A 17,850-nucleotide genomic window follows, 5' to 3' on the forward strand; every position below is an offset into this window, starting at 1 on the left:
GTGTAATGCATTATCACCAAATACTCTATAACCTTTTTTTTTTTTTTAGTGAGGCAATTGGGGTTAAGTGACTTGCCCAGGGTCACACAGCTAGTAAGTATTAAGTGTCTGAAGCTGGATTTGAACTCAGGTACTCCTGAATCCAGGGCTGGTGCTCTATCCACTGTGCCATCTAGCTGCCCCACTCTATAACCTATTAAATCACTTTAATGAATTTAACTGTGTTCTACCAGTTATGAATCCAGGAAAGGAATAGCGGAGTAACGTATCAAAGCAGAAACATCTTAATCTATAATACTCTGGTTTATTAACATATGAATAAAATTTTGAGGTAAAATAACTATAAATAACTACAACTGTAGTTAAAGTAATAGTTATATAACTAAAAACAACTACAAATAACTATTAAAATGTAGTTATGGGGGCAACTAGGTGGCGCAGTGGATAAGGCACTGGCCTTGGATTCAGGAGGACCTGAGTTAAAAAATCCAGCCTCAGACACTTGACACTTACTAGCTGTGTGACCCTGGGCAAGTCACTTAACCCTCATTGCCCCACACACACAAAAAAAAAGTAGTTATGACCACACTGGTAATAAAATATTTCAGTCACTTACAGGGTCATTTTACCATAGACTACCACAATGTTCATTTAATCACTGTAACTATGAACACCATTGGTTACAAAGAATATATTATTTAAAAGTAGAGTTTACTAACTAAAGGTAGTACCCATGTTTCCCCATATAGATTTCCTATCCTAATGCTCCTTTTTTCTTTCTTTTAAAAATTTTTATTTTTTTATTATTACCTTACATGACAAAAAGAGCATTTACATAATCACAGAAGAATGCAAAACAAGGATTGCATGAATCTTCACTTCATACTACTTGCCTTTTTTTTCTTTTTTGGTGAGGCAGTTGGGGTTAAGTGACTTGCCCAGGGCTTAGGGGCAGCTAGGTGGTGCAGTGGATAAAGCACCGGCCCTGGATTCAGGAGGACCTGAGTTCAAATCCGGCCTCAGACCCTTAACACTTACTAGCTGTGTGACCCTTACTTAACCCCAATTGCCTCACACACAAAAAAGCCAAAAAAACAAAAAACCAGGGCTTACCAACTACTTTTGTTTCTGTGCATTTAAAAAAAATGTTACAATGGTCCTCTCTCTCTCTCTCTTTTTTTTTTTAAACATCACTGTTTCTTGTGCCCTCTCCTCCCAGGCTCTTCTTCCTCTCCTAACCCCCCCCCCATTAATTTAGAAAAACAAGGTAAGGGAAGAAACTCTTGTAACAAATAAGCATAGTCAAGCAATCTACAAAAACGTATGTTTCTGTACTATCCATCTATTCCCTCCCTTTTATACTTTTTATCTACCTTCTCCCATTCCCATTTGTTTTCCTGTAGTGTTTAAGGTATTTCTGCACTAGACTGTTTGTTTATGTGTGTGTTTATTTGTATTGTATGTGTGTCCAGACCTCCTCCTTTGTCCATTTCTGATAAGAGTGCGGTTCATCTGGTGCCCACTACCCCGTCTATTTTTCCATGTTTGTATATTCTTCTCATATCCCAATTATGAGAAATAATTTTATTCACATTCTACTCCCTTCTTTCTCCTTTCTATACTAATGTATTCCTTCTTTTACCTTCCCTTCTCTTTCTCTCTTCACAACCTCAGAATAGAACCAATCTAACCTCCCCAACCACATAAGGACTTCTGTTTTATTTACCTCCCTCACTTTCTTTTGAAAACATTAAAGTGCTGAAGGGACACCCGTTTCTTCTCTCCCTATTAGGATGTTAGCATATTATATCATCGAATAATTCCTTCCAATTGATCAAATAAATTTGCCTTTCCAAGTTTCTCTGGATTCTTGTGTTTATATTTCAGAGTCCCTGCTTAGCTCTGTTCTTTTCATCAGAAATGCTCAAAAGTCCTCTATTTCATTAAAGATCCATCCCCCTCCCCATACCCTACCAGAGTTATACTCTGCTTTGTGTAGTAAATTATTCTTGGCCATAAGCCTATGTCTTTGCCTTTTGGAATATTATATTCCAAGATGTCCTCTGGTTGTTAGTAGAAGCTGCCAGGCCTTCTGTGATCCTGACTGTCCTTTGTTATTTGAATTACTTCATTCTGGTTGTTTGTAGTACCTTTTCTTTGACATGAGAGCTTTAGATTTTAGCTATGACATTCTTGAGACTTTTCCTTTTGAGGTTCTTTACGGGAGTTGATTAACCAGTGGGTTCTTTCTACCTTCACTTCACTTTCTGATTCTCATAGATCTAGGCAGTTTTCATTTATGATACATTGAAGTATAATATCTAGGCTCCTCTTAATTATGGTTTGCAAGGAGTTCAAGGATTCTTAAAATTGCTCTCTTTGACCTGTTTTCCAGGTCAGTTGCTTTTGATAACAGATATCTTATACTTTCCTCCATTTAAAAAAAAATCTTTTGATTTTTTCCCCCCTAATATTTCCTGTTGTCTCATGGAGCCACTGGTTGGTCTTGTCTAGTTTTCAGAGTATCCAATTCTTGCCTACTCCTTTCTTTTCTAAACTACTTATTTTCCTTCTAGTGATTTCCTCCAGAGCTTATATTCCATTTTATTAGTCTTTCTTCATTTCTTCTAAGTATTCATGTAGACCATCTGGAAAATCCATTTTTCTTCTTAGAGTCTCTGCTTACAATTGTTATATAGTTAGATTTCCAATAACTTGTGATACTGGCTGATAATTTCTTTGATGAACTCATCTCTCTAGGTGTTTAGGAGTTTTGTGCCAAGGTCAGACTCTCTCCTGATGCACTAGATCCCTGCTTGGTCTCACTCTGGGTTCTTTGGCTGACCTCCATGTCGGGTTTTTCTGGATCTCTGAGGTTCACAGCCTCATCCAGCATCTCAGGAGAGAATGTTAAGGGGCCTCAGGGCCTGGGCTGTCCCAGTCTGACCACTACTAACCTGAGGTGGCAGATACCTCTCTGGTTGTTGTCCTCTGACACATCTTGTGGTTTCTAAGATCACCACCCTGGGCCTTTTTGACTGCCTTGAGACTTTCTCAGAACAGTCCTTGTTTCTTGTTGCCCCCACAGAAAACCTTGCAGGGTACATGTCTCTGGTCATGTTGGTCACACTGGTGCTGCTTTTGCTGGGGTGAAAGCAAAGGGGGAACTCTTTCTTCTGGCCTCTGGCCTTCTGGCTGACTTTTTGTGCAGTTATGGGGTAGAAGAAGTAATTTACCATGTTTTCTCACTGGACTTTTAAAAATAGTATTTTCTTTTTTTCCCAATTACATGTAAAGGTATTTTTCAACATTCATTTTTGGAAGATTTTGAGTTCCAGAATTTTCTCTCTCTCTCCCTTCCCTCCCCCTTTCCAAGGCAGCAAGCAACCTGATATAGTTTATACAGTACAATCATGTTGAACATATTTCCATATTAGTTATGTCATGAGAGAAGAATCAGAACAAAAGGGAAAAAGCACAAGAAACAACAAAACAACAAAAAAGCTAAAATAGTGTGCTTCGATCTGCATTCAGACTCCATAGGTCTTTTTCTAGATGTGAAGAATATTTTCCATCATGAGTTTTTTGAAATTGTCTTGGATCATTGTATTGCTGAGAATAGCTAAGTCTATCACAGTTGATCATCACACAATGTTGTTGTTACTGTGTACAATGTTCTCCTGGTTCTGCTCACTTCATTCAGCATCAGTTCATGTAAGTCTTTCCAGGTTTTTCTGAAATCTGCCTGCTCATCATTTCTTACAGCATAATAGCATTCCATTTCATTCATATACCACAAGTTGTTCAACCATTCCCCAACTGATAGACATTCCCTTAATTTCCAATTCTTTGCCACCACTAAAAGAGCAGCTATAAATATTTTTATACATGTTGGTCCTTCTCCCTTTTTTATGATAATTTTGGGATATAGACCGAGTAGTGATATTGCTGGGTCAAAGGGCATGCAGATTTATAGCCTTTTGGACATAGCTCCAAATTGCTTTGTAGAATAGTTGGATCAGTTCATAACTCTACCAACAATGCATTAGTGTTCCAATTTTACCACAAGTTCTCCAACATTTATCATTTTCCTTTTTTGTCACATTAGCCTAGCTGATATGTATGGTACCTCAAAGTACTTTTAATGTGCATTTCTCTAATCAATAGTAATTGAGAACATTTTTTAAGTATGACTATAGATAGCTTTAATTTCTTCATCTGAAAAGTGCCTACAAATATCCTTTGACCATTTCTCAATTGGGGAATGACTTGTATTCTTATAAATTTGATTCAGTTATCTATATATTTGAGAAATGAGGCCTTTATTAGAAACTGTGTCTGCAAAAATTTTTCCCCATATTTCTGCTTTTTAATTTTTTGGTGAGGCAATTGGGGTTAAGTGACTTGCCTAGGGTCACACAGCTAGTAAGTGTCAAGTGTCTGGGGCCGAATTTGAACTCAGGTCCTCCTGAATCCAAGGCCGGTACTCTATCCACTGTGCCACCTAGCTGCCCCTCTGCTTTTCTTTTAATCTTGATTGCATTGGTATTGTTTGTGTAAAACCTTTTTAATTTAATGTAACCAAAATGATCCATTTTGCACTTTATAATGTTCTCTATCTCATCTTTGGTCATAAATTTTCCCCCTCTCTATTGATCTGACTGGTAAATTATTCCTTCCTATTCTAATTTGCCTATAGTATCACCCTTTATGTCTAAATCATGTACCCATTTTGACCTTATTTTGGAATATGGTTTAACATATTCATCTGTGCTTAGTTTCTGCCATACTGTTTTCCAGTTTTCCCAGCAGTTTTTGTTAAATAGTGAGTTCCTATTCCAGAAGCTGGAGTCTTTGGGTTTATCAAACAGTAGTCTCACTGGACTTCTTAATCATTATTTAGTTTGCCTCAGACTTTTGTTTGAATAGGTACTTGGAAACTGGGCTGCCTGTCTTTCAGTCAGGTGGTTGTGGTAGGAACCAATATTTCAAATTCCACCTCATCCAAGTGAGGAGCCAAACTAAAATATTCCCCATACATACTTCTGTAATAATTTATATCCTATGTGATTTTTACCTCCAGATGTTTTAAAGTATCTTTCAGTTTACTTTATATCTTCTGCATTCTTAAGGATAGGGAGGTACACTCCTCAAGGGAAAACGGAAATTATTTTTGTTATCAATATTACATTTACCTTTTTAAAATTTAATTTAATTTTTTTGGGGTGAGGCAATTGGGATTAAGTGACTTGCCCAGGGTCACGCAGCTAGTAAGTGTTGTGTCTGAGGTCAAATTTGAACTCAGGTCCTCCTGAATCCAGGGCCAGTGCTCTCTCCACTGCGCCACCTAGCTGTCCCAACTTAATTTTTAATAAATATTTTTACTTAAAGTTTCGAGTTCCAAATTCTATCCCTTTTGTCTTCCCTCCCCTCTCCCCTTCCTGAGGTGGTAAGCAATCAGATATAAGTCATACATGTGCAATTATGTGAAACATTATCATACTGGTCATTTTGTATAAGAAATTTCAAAAGAAAAAAATTAAAGAAAGTGAAAAATAGTGTGCTTCAGTCTGTGTTCAATCAATATCAGTTCTTTCTTTAGAGGTAGATAGTATGTTTCATCATTTATCCTTTGGGATTGTCTTGAATCATTGTATTACTAAGAATAGCTAAATCATTCATAGTTCTTCATCAAACAATATTGCTGTCACTGTACACAGCATTCTCTTGTTTCTGCTCACTTCACTATACATCACTTCACATAAGTCTTCAGGCCTTTCTGAAATCATCCTGCTTGTCATTTCTTATAGCACAGTAATATTTTATTATAATCATATGTCACAGTTCGTTTAGCCATTCCACAATTGATGGGCATTCCTCTGATTTCCAATTCTTAGCCACCACAAAATAAGCTGCTATAAATATTTTTGTACAAATAGGTCTTTTTCTCTCTTTTTTTTTCATGTCTTTGGGATATAAACCTAGCAGTAGTGTTGCTGGATCAAAGGATATGCACTGTTTTATGGCCCTTTGGGCATAGTTCCAAATTGCTCTCCAGAATGGTTGGCTCAGTACACAACTTCACCAAAAGTGGATTAGTTAGTGTCCCAGTTTTCCCACATGCCCTCCAATATTCAACATTTCCTTTTTTGTTGTTATATTTGCCAATCTGATAGGTGTGAGGTGGTACCTCAGAGTTGTTTTAATTTGTATTTCTCTGATTAATAGTGATTTGAGTCATTTTTTCATTTTGTCTGAAAATTGCCTGTTCATATCCTTTTGCCATTTATCAATTGGGGAATGACTTGTATTTTTATAAATTTGACTCAGTTTTCTATAGATTTGAAAAATGAGACCTTTATCAGAGATACTTGTTGCAAAAATTTGTTCCCAGTTTTCTGCTTTCTTTATAATTTTGGTTGCTTTGGTTTTGTTTGTACAAAAGCTTTTTAATTTTATATAATTAAAAGTATTTATTTTACATTTTGTAATTCTCTCTATATCTTCTTCGTTCCTAAATTTTTCCCCTATCCATAAATCTGACAGAGAAACTAGTTCTTGCTCTCTTAATTTCCTTATAGTATTGCCTTTTATATGGAAATCATGTACCCATTTTGACCTTATTTTAGTATACAGTGTGAGATGTTGGTCTATACCTAGTTTCTGCCGTACTGTTTCCAGTTTTCCCAGAAGTTTCTGTTAAATAATGAGACTTTGTTCCAAAAGCTTGGATCTTTGGGTTTATCATATACTAGATTACTATAGTCATTTACTATGGTGAATTTGTATCTGTTCTATTCCAGTGATCCACCCACCACCCTATTTCTTAGCTAGTACCAGATTGTTTTGAGAATCACTACTTCAAGGGGCAGCTAGGTGGTGCAGTGGATAAAGCACTGGTCCTGGATTCAGGAGGACCTGAGTTCAAATCTGACCTCAGACACTTGACACTTAACTAGCTCTGTGACCGTGGGCAAATCATTTAAGCCTCATTGCCCTGCCCCCCCCCCCAAAAAAAAAGAAAGAAAGAGAATCACCACTTTATAATACACTTTGAGATCTGGTCCTGTTAGATCACCTTCTTTCACATTTTTTCATTGATTCCCTTGATATCCTTGAGATTTTGTTCTTCAAGATGGATTTTATTATTTTTCTAGTTCTACAAAATATTTTTGATAGTTTGGTATGACACTAAATAAATTATTTTAGGTAGAATTGTCATTTTTATTATATTGGCTTGGCTTGTTCGTGAGCAATTAATATTTTTCCAATTGTTTAGATCTGACTTTATTTGTGTGAGAAGTGTTTTATAGTTGTGTTCATACAGTTCCTGAATTTGTCTGGGCAATCTTTGTCCCAAGTATTTGATATTGTCTATGATTATTTTAACGTTAACCTTTTTAATAAATGCATTATTTCTGACTTAAAGTTCTGAGGCAGGTATCTTAAATTGCAAGTTTTTTGTTTGTTTGTTTTTTGTGTCTTTATAACTGATAATTCTACTATTACTACCTAAATCAATGGTTCTTTTTTCACAGCCTAGTTAATCTGATTATCTGTTTTTCTGAACAACGGACCAAAGGGATGTATGATAATGTTTGAGGAGACTAAAACTTTGAGCTGGGTTTGAGCTCCCCAGTCTTGAGTGATATTGTGCTTCCTCTTACATTCTTTATCACTCAGCATTATGTATCACTAACCTTAACAAGGGTGGGAAAATTGCAGTAATAATTTAAAAAATATTGTTAGCGCTAGGTGAAAACCATTTTAAATGTCATAATGATGAATGCTACAATGATATAGCTATAACTGTGTTTTAATATAAAAAGGCTATTTAGAATTGCTAACAAAAGTAGCCTTCAGTTTTATATTCCATACATCAGATGTTTTTAATGCCCTTATCCTTCTTATTTACATTATCCTAGCAAGGAAACAGCCACCTTGACATGCGACACCTTTTCTATTAGGTAATCTTTGTGTTGTCATGTCAGGAATTTTTATGGGAGAGTATCAACTTAACTTTACATTAAAATTTCATCATTAGTCAAAGAAATTATTCAGGAAAGTAATATGTTCTTTAAGGTTTTACTTCCATATAATGGACCATAGATCAAATTATGCTAAAGTCAGGTTAATATTTATCTGTCTTAATTTAGCATGGCAGAATTGTATTATTAGAGATATACCTAGGTAGGAAGCAATTATTAGTATGATAAATTAAAAACAAGAACAAGCAAGGTGGGTTTGTTCATGTTTTTTGTTTTTGTTTTTTTTTGTGGGGCAATGGGGGGGTTAAGTGACTTGCCCAGGGTCACACAGCTAGTAAGTGTCAAGTGTCTGAGGCCGGATTTGAACTCAAGTACTCCTGAATCCAGGGCTGGTGCTTTATCCACTGTGCCATCTAGCTGCCCCAATGTATTTTTTTTAAGATGGAGAAAAAGTTAGAGTCGTTTAACAAATTTCCTGAGTTTAAGTCATGGAAATTAAACTGTAGTTTAACATAATTTCCTGTGATAATTTGGAGCATATATGTTAGGTAGATGTTGGAGGAATTCTATAGGGAAGTGACTTGAAAATAATCAGAGTAACCTCTCAGTGTCCTATATCTGACTTTTAAATGAAAATCTAAATAACTTAAAAAAAAATTTTTTTTTAGTGAGGCAATTGGGGTTAAGTGACTTGCCCAGGGTCACACAGCTAGTAAGTGTTAAGTGTCTGAGGCTGGATTTGAACTCAGGTCCTCCTGAATCCAGGGCCGGTGCTTTACCACTGCGCCATCTAGCTGCCCCTAAATAATTTTTTATCAGTAATTACTTATAACTGGACACAGCTGCCTAGGTGCCTTTTGATTATTGCTCTACAAATCTGAGGTATGTTTTTAAGACTTATGAAAGTTTTATAGGTGTTGAAAGAGGATATAGTTAAGTTTCAAAATCAGTTATTTTTTTCCTTAAAAACTTGTACTGTGATTAGAGAAATTTTTGGACTCTTTAATATTTCCTGTTTATTTTTTTTTTTCTTTCAGGTTACCACTTTTTTTTTCCCTTTTGGTGTACAACTCCTATGATCAACTATTAAACTTTCCCTCCCCTTCCCCCCCCACCCCCCGGACTTAATGAGAGCTAAAGTGAATGTACCAAGCACAAATCCTAGTTTTTCTTCTCCTATCTACCAAAGTAAGCTACTACTTTTGGGGGATGGGGGTGGGGCAAGGCAATTGGGGTTAAGTGACTTGCCCAGGGTCACACAGCTAAGCTAGTAAAGGGAGAATTTGGACTCAGGTCCTTCTGACTTCAGATCTGGTGCTCTATCTATTGCATCACCTAGCAGCCTCATAAACTACTACTTTTACAGAAGAAATACAACTACAAGCTGTATCCTGATCAAATTAAGCTTTGCTTTTAAAAATTATTTCTTTACTTTTACAAACATTTATTATCCTTCCCATGGATCCCCCCACCTTCCCCAAATCGAACAGTTACTAAAACCCTCATAATAAGTATGAATTGTCCAGAAAGACAAATTTCTACATTGGCCACATCTAAAAATCTATGTCTTACAGCAGTTTAAGTCCATCACATCTCTGTGAAGTTATGGGTAGTGTACTTCATTGTCAGTCTTCTGGACTTGCAGTTTACCATTGCTCAGATATCTCAAGTCTGAAAGTTGTTTTTCTTTACAATGTAATTACTATTGTAAAAATTGTTCTCTTTGTTCTGTTTATTTCGCTCCACATCAATTCAAAGAAATTTTCCTACTTTCCTCTGAAATTGTCCATTTTGCCATTCTTATGGCATAATGATATTGTTATATTCATATTACCATGATTTATCCATTCACTGATAGGTGGGCACTGCATTAGTTTCCAGTTCTTTGCCACCACAAAAATTGCTGCTATACATATTTTTTACATAAAGGTTATTTTTCTTTCTTTGATCTCTTTGGGTTTTCACCTGATCATGGTATATATGTATTAAAGGTTATGCAGAATTTATTGTCTTTTTGGTCATGCTTTCCAGAATGATTGGACCAATTCACAATTCCATCAGCAGTGTACTTGTTTCCCTTCTTATCATTTCCTTATTTTTGTCATCTTTTCCAATCTCATGGGTATAAAATGGAGCCTCATAATACTTCAATGGGAATTTCTCTGATTATTCATTATTTGGAGCATTTTTTTGGTTATTGACAGCTTGGATTTCTTCCTTTGAAAACTGCCTGTTCATATTCTTTGACCACTTATCTATTGGGAAATAGCTTTTTGTTATATATATTTGTATCAGTTTTCTATATATCTTGGATGTGACACTTTTTTCAGAGAAATTTGCTGCAAAGATTTTCCTTCAGTTACCTTTCTCACCCTATGGCTATAGCTAGCATTTCTAGGACTGTATTCAATAATAGTGGAGATAATGAGCATCTTGGCTTCACTGTTGATTATTGGAAAGGTCTCTAACATTTCTCCATTATATATAATGTTTTTTCCTGTTTTTATATCATTATCATTTATTATATTAATGTTACTTTCCCTCTTATGTTTTCTAGTAGTGGTGCTGCTGTTGTTATTTTTAGCAGAAAGAGTTATTGGGTTTTGTCAGAAGCCTTTCCAGCATCTATTGATATAATCATGTGTTTTTTATTATTTGTAGTATTAATATGATTTATTGTATTTCTAGTCTACCTTATGTTAAATCCTAGCATAAATCCAACCTGATAATAATGTATGATCTTTCTAATGTTTTGCATTTTATTTGCTTAATAACATCAATGTTTATTAGTTATATTGATATATAGGTTTTTTTCAGCGCTTCTTTTGTCCCCAATTTCGGTATCAGAAATGTATTTGTATCATGGAAAGATATTAAAAGAGTTCTTTCTTTTTTATTATTGCAAATATTTTACCCCAAATTGGAATTATTTGTTCTTTGAATGTATGTTAGAATTCATTTGTAAATCCATTTGTTTCTGGAGCATTTTTTCCTTTGGCACTTCACTTGTGCTTTGTTCTATTTTCAGATATTGGGTAATCTAAATAGTTTATTTCTTTTTTTGTTAATATCAGTATTTCATGTTTTCCTCTGATAAGTTTTGTTGGCATATAGTTGGGCAAAATTGTTTCTGATAATTTTATTTCCTCTTTAATTGTGAATTCTCTATATTATTTTTAATAGGAATAGTTTGGTTTTTCTCTTTTTGAAAATGAAATTAGATGATTGTTTATAGGTTTTTTCTTTTTAAACAAATATTTAATTTGTTTTAATCAGTCAGAATCCATCTTTCCTTCCTCTGTCTCAAGAGAACACAAGAGAAGTTAAACCTATTACAAACATGTATAGTCAATCAAAATAACTTTCCACAATGCCCTAGGCCAAAATAAACCTGTCTCATTCTGTACTCACTTAGAATGAGTACTTCACCTCTCAGAAGGCAGGTAGAATGTTTCATTATTGGTCCTCTGGAATTGTAGTTGGTCATTACGCTGAGAAGAGTTCAGCACAATCCTATTATGTCACATACACCATAATTTGTTTGATTCTCAAATTTATGGGCACCCCCTCAGATTCCTATTCTTTGCCCCATCAAAAAGACCTATATTTTTATACATCCTTAGAGTTTGTTAGCTCAAGACTAATCCTTCCTTTAATCTACCTTCTCTCTAATTCTTCCTCTTCACTTCTCCCATTTCTCTTCAATTTCCTTATTGAGTGAAATGTATTTTTGTACCCAACAGTATGTGTATGTATTCTTCTTTCTTTTGACCAGTTCAGATGAGAGTAAAATTAAGGTGTCAGCTGCTCCCCTTTAGCCCCCTTCTCCTTGTCTGTATAGATGTCTACTCATGCACCCTGATTATTAAAATCATTTGCCCCAACATTCCTTTCCCTTCCACCCAAAATAGTCACCTTCCATTCTCTTTCCATTTTTAAGATCATCAAGACGTAATAGAATCACTCCCAGGCCTTTTCTATTTGGACTTCATCTATGACCCCTGATTATAATAGGAATTAGAGGAGAAACCTGTATCATTTACCTATATCTGAATGCAAGCAGTTTATTCTTGTTTAGTATTTAATCATTGTTCCTTCATGTTTACCTTTTGATATTTCACTTCACTACAGAGAAGAGAATTACTTTGAAGTTTGAACTTAAAAGATTCTACACTGATCTGGTTATTTCATCAGGAATACTTGGAAGCCCTATTTCATTCTTTCCCTTTTAGCTAGGTAAGTTATTCTTGGCCATAATCCAGTGTCCTTTGTTTTCTAGAATTGTATTCCAAGTTCTCTGCTCCTTTACAGTGGTGGCTTCTAAATCATGTGTTTACCTGACTGTGACTCCTTGCTACTTGATTCATTCTTTCTGGCTGCTTGTAGTACTTTTTTCAGTGACCTGGAAACTCTGGAATATGGCTGTTATGTTCCTTGAGAGTTTTCATTTCTTGAAATGTGATATTTAGGCTTTTTTGTCATGGTATTCAGATGGTCCACTGATAGACTCTGGTCCAGCAAGCATTCAGTGCTCCCAAAGTAGTCCAATACAGGACAAAACCTCACTGCTGTCCCCTTGGTCCAAGCTCTACAAGTTTTTTTTTACCCGGGTTTTGTTCTGAGCAAGATTATTTTGCTGCCAGATTCCACCCCTACCCAGCCAAATGGAAAGCTCTGTTGGTTCAGAGTGGCAGAATTATAGGCTCCCCATTGGTCTTCAGTTCCTGTTCTGGTTATTCTTCTGTGAGCTGGGATAACTGCTGGAAATGAGACCTTGTTCTGGTCCTGGTGTCTGAGCCACGAGCAGCTTCTGAACTCCTCCTTTCTCTAAACACTGCCCAGGGCCTCCTCTCCTGGGAATGTCACCACTGTGTGCAAAGACTCTTCTGTGACCCAGAACTGTGCAGTGAGTGACAAAACTGCTAATTGGTACTTTTCCCCATCTTAATGCCCCGTATGGGTCTGAAATATACTATTAAGTCTGATGCACAGGCTTTCGTATGTTGGAATGCTTTGAGTCCAGGAAGCTCCCCTACAATCTATCCCTAGTGTCCAAAGAGATACCTTTCAGTTTCTTAATTCTGAGCTGAGATAGACAAATGATTCACTGTGACTTTTTCTGGATTTCTCAATTAGGATTAAGTCTGGCACATTTTTTTTTGTGTGTGGGGCAATGGGGGTTAAGTGACTTGCCCAGGGTCACACAGCTAGTAAGTGTCAAGTGTCTGAGGCCGGATTTGAACTCAGGTACTCCTGACTCCAGGGCCAATGCTCTATCCACTGCGCCACCTAGCTGCCCCAAGTCTGGCACATTTTCTAGATCTATTTAGAGGATTATTTTGGAGGAGAGATGCAAGTATCACTACTTCTTGCCACTCCCCCATCTTGGCTTTACCCCATCAGTTCTCCCCCACCCCCAAGGAAACAGTTCCTTGTTTAATTTATGGATCCATTTTTTTTTGCTTTCAGTTTTATTAATATCTTCTTTAATTTTCAGAATTTCTACTTGGGCTTTTGATTTTTTGTTACAAGTTATTTTTAGTTGCTTGCCCAATTCGTTGATTTATTTTTTCTTTTGTTGATGAAAGCATTTAGAGACATACATTTTCCCCTACTGATGGCTTTAGCTGCATTCTCTAAGTTTTAGTCTCATTATTGTCCTTTTCCTGGATGAAATAATCTGTTATTTCAGTAATTTGTTCTTTGACTTACTAATTCTTAGAATTATGTATTAGAAGTAGTCTCTAGTTATTTTTTCTTTCTTAAATGACCCTTTATTTAACATAATTTTATTGAATTGTGATCAGTAAATATGTGTTTAGAAGTTCAACTTTTCTACTACTAAATAATTTAAAAATAAATATTGGATGTGGTTGCAAATAATATTAGACAAGTAGATCCAGTGCATGAAATTCCTATATACTTCTTAATTAATTTAGAAAACATTAACATTTATATTTAAACATATTGGCTTACAAAATTATTCCTATATTAACAACTACCTTTTCTTTTGCTTTCCTTGTTCTACTACTATCATTTTCACAAAAATGGGAAAAGGCTTTTGTATTCATATTGAGGAAAATAATGAATAAAATGTAAAATGCCATAATTTGTGTGTGGAATGTCTGAATCTTTTTTATATAAAGGAATATAAAATTACCTTCAAAATACCGATTCTACATAAGTCCTGGGTATTAAGCTAATGCCCTCAGATTTCACTGAATTAAAAAAAGACTAACAAGCAAAAATCTCCTTTGTATTTGGAAATGCTATGTTTTTAGTGTTGAAAAGTTGAAAAAAAATTTAAATATACTTAATGGACTGCCTCAGGATGAAATAGGAAGTCTTCAAAGAGGTTTGTGTAATTACTCATTGGAGACATTATACAAAAAATTGTTCCTCAGCTACAGGTTTTTTAAAGCTATATTCAGTCAGCTATTTTCTCCTGCCTAACCTCTGCCCTCATACTTGGAGACTTCATTATACATGCTGACTCTCCCTAAAACACAATAAGCACTCAATTCGTCAATTTATCCACCTCCCATGACTTACTCCTCTAACCCATCTCAGCCACACAAAGAGATGGTCATACACTTGGTCTTGCCGTCAATCCCAAATGCACCACCCCCATGTTTAAAAAAAAAAAACAACTCCAAAAATCCCCTTATTTTATTATAATCTATTGGTTTTCCATATTTCCTTACCAAACTCTACTCTTCATCTATACTGTGACCACTAATCCCTTGATCCCTCAATTCTTTCCCAGGCCATCAATCCTGTACTAACCTTTCTCCTCTCTTTTCCTTATCTTGACCTCTTCATGAACCAGTTCAACTCTACATCATCCTCTTCTTGAGTCCCTAAGCATCTTTATTATATCATTGATTGTGTTTTGCCTGTAAGCCTCAGTCTAGGATCACTCCCATCATCTGCCACCTTCACTTCTACACACATACTACTGAATATACTGAACATACTACTGAAGGTGTAGAAAATCACACAACCATTGTTATTTGGTCCATTATAAATTTATGATACAGAATAACAACTGGATCTTCAGTGCTATTAGACAATCCTAATATACCTCCCTTATCAACTCACTTTTCCACTCTTGAGAATAGATCTTCCAAATCTTTTCACCCCTCCTCAGACCTCCCATAGCTTCCCTTCTCCCTCCCCTTTTCAGTTGAGAACCTTGTCTCATATTTCACAGAAGAAATTGAAGACATTTGCCTTGAGCTTCCTCTTCTGTCCTCTTCATCTTATACCACTCATATGCCTTCTGCCACTATCTCCTCCTTCACTGCTTTCTCCTGTGAAGAGTTAGCATTATTTCTTACCAAGGCTTACCTCTCTACCTGCATAAGTGATCCCTTTCCATCCCATCTTCTCTAACAGATTATCCTCTCTGTCATTCCTTTTCTCTTGCTTTAGTCTGTCCCTGTCTGCTGGCTCCTTTACTACTACTGATAAACATGCCCATATTTTACCCCTTCTCAAAAAAACGTACACTTGATCCTTCTATCCACAATAACTAGTGTCTTATTTTTCTCCTTTTCTTTGTGACTGAACTCCTTGAAAAGGCCATCCATCTATAATAGGCACTTCTCTTCTTACTCTTCACTTAATATCTTACAATCTAGCTTTCAGCCTCATCATTCCACCAAAATTGTTCTCTCCAAAATTACTAATGATCTTCTTTTCTTTAAAATTATTTTTCACACTAATCTTTTTTAAATTTTGAGTTCAAATTCTCTCCCTCCCACCCATCCCCTGCCCATTGAGAAGACAAAAAATGTGATATCAAAAGTACATGTGAAATCATATAAAACATACAATATTAGCCATGTTGTAAAAAAAAAAAGCAAGAAAAGTAAAGCAAGTAAAAAAATATGCTTCAGGTGGCACTCAGGCTCCATCAGTTCTTTCTCTGGAGTTGAATACTATTTTTCATCCTAAATCCTTTGGAATTGTCTGGAATCATTGTATCAATTAGAATAGCTAAGGTATTCAGAGTTGATCAGCATATAATATTGCTGTTACTAGGTACAATGTTCTCCTGGTTCTGCTCACTTCACTTTTCATACATTCATGTAAGTCTCCCCAGATTTTTCTGAAACCATCCTGCTTGTCATTTCTTATTGCACAATCTGATCATCTCTTAATTGCCCAATCCAATAGACTTTTTTTCAATTCTCATTTTCCTTGACCTCTCTGTAGCCTTTGACACTATTGATCACCCCCTTTTCCTTGATAATATCTTCTTTCTAGGTTTTTAGGACACCATTGTGTCCTGGTTCTCCTACCTATCAGACCATTCCTTCTCAGTATCTTTTGCTGGAATCTCATACAGATCATGCTCTCTAACTGTAGATACCCCACAGGGTTCTGTCCTGAGTCCCTTTTTCTTTTTCCTTTAGATTACTTCATTTCATAATTTTATTAGCTGAATTTAATTACCTTCTCTATGCAGATAATTTTCAAATCTATCTATCTTTTCTTAACCTCTCTGCTGGCCTCCAGTCTTGCATCTCCAACTATCTTTCAGACATCTCTAACTGGGTATCTAGGGGACATCTTAAATTCAGCATGTCCAGAACTCATTATCTTTCTCCCTAAACCTTCCCCTCCTCACCTCTGCAAGTTTCCTATTTCTATAGATGACAACACCATCCTCCCAATCCTCTGGCTCACAATCTAGGTATCATCCTGGACTTCTCACTATCACTCACCCTTCTTATTTATACAATCTGTTGCCAAGTTCTGTCAGTTTTACATTTACAACATCTCTCAAATATGCCCCCTTATTTCTTTTTCTTTTTTCTTTTTGCAGGGCAATGAGGGTTAAGTGACTTGCCCAGGGTCACACAGCTATTAAGTGTAAAGTGTCCGAGGCCGGATTTTAACTCAGGTCCTCCTGAATCTAGGGCTGGTCCTTTATCCACTTTGCTACCTAGATGTCCCCACCCCCTTATTTCTTCTACCACTGCTACCACTGTTGTTCAGGCCTTCATCAACTCATGACTCTATTATTTTAAAATTTTAAAAGTTTATTTTTTCCTAATTATATGTAAAAAACAATTTTAACATACTTGTTTCAGATTTTGAGTTCTAAATTCTCTCTCTCCCTTCCTTCCCCTCCCCCAGCATTGAGAAGGTAAGCAATTTGACCAAGGTTATATATGTGTAGTCATGCAAAAGACATTTCCATGTAAGTCACACTATGAAGGAAAACACAAACAAAAAACAAGAAGAAAAATAAAGTTAAAAAAAGTATTTTCAGTCTGCATTCAGGTTCCACCCGTTCTTTCTCTGGAGATGGACAACACCTTTTATCCTAAGTCCTTCAGAATTGTCTTAGATCATTGTATTGCTTGAGAATAACTAAATTAGAATGGCCAAACAAGTTGTGGTATATGAATGTAATGGAATACTATTGTGCTGTAAGAAATGATGAGCAGGCATATTTTGGAAAAAACTTAAGTGGACTGATGCTGAGTAAAGTGAGCAGAACCAGGAGAATGTTGTACATAGTAACAGCAACATTGTGTGATAGTCAACTGATAGTCTTGGCCCTTCTCAGCACTGCAAAAATCCAAGACAATTCCAAAGAACTCATGATGGAAAATGTTCACCACATCTAGAAAAAAAGAACTGTGGATTCTGAATTCAGATTGAACCATACTGTTTCTCCTTTTTTGTTGTTTTTTCTTTTTTGAGGTTTTTCCCTTGTGTTCTGATTCTTCTTTCACAACATGACTAATGCAGAAATATGTTTAATGTTATTATACATATATAGCCTATATCAGATTGCTCTCTGTCTTGGGGAGGAGGGAAGGAGGGAGAAAAATTTGGAACTAAA

At 35.9% G+C, this 17,850-nt stretch overlaps 1 protein-coding gene across 6 annotated transcripts in view; it reads left to right on the forward strand.

The window, feature by feature from the left end:
- Positions 1-17,850, forward strand: part of ZBTB46 (zinc finger and BTB domain containing 46) — a 184,076-nt gene that overhangs the window by 39,946 nt on the left and 126,280 nt on the right. The window contains exon 4 of one of the 6 annotated variants that reach the window (XM_043983974.1): positions 12,120-12,224. The exons of the other annotated variants lie outside the window; for them this stretch is intronic. The gene's annotated coding sequence lies outside the window, so the exon portion shown is untranslated. The remainder of the gene's footprint in view (positions 1-12,119; positions 12,225-17,850) is intronic. 6 annotated transcript variants of the gene reach the window in all.

Source organism: Dromiciops gliroides, chromosome 2 (genome assembly GCF_019393635.1).
Source record: "Dromiciops gliroides isolate mDroGli1 chromosome 2, mDroGli1.pri, whole genome shotgun sequence".
Lineage (NCBI taxonomy): Eukaryota > Metazoa > Chordata > Mammalia > Microbiotheria > Microbiotheriidae > Dromiciops > Dromiciops gliroides.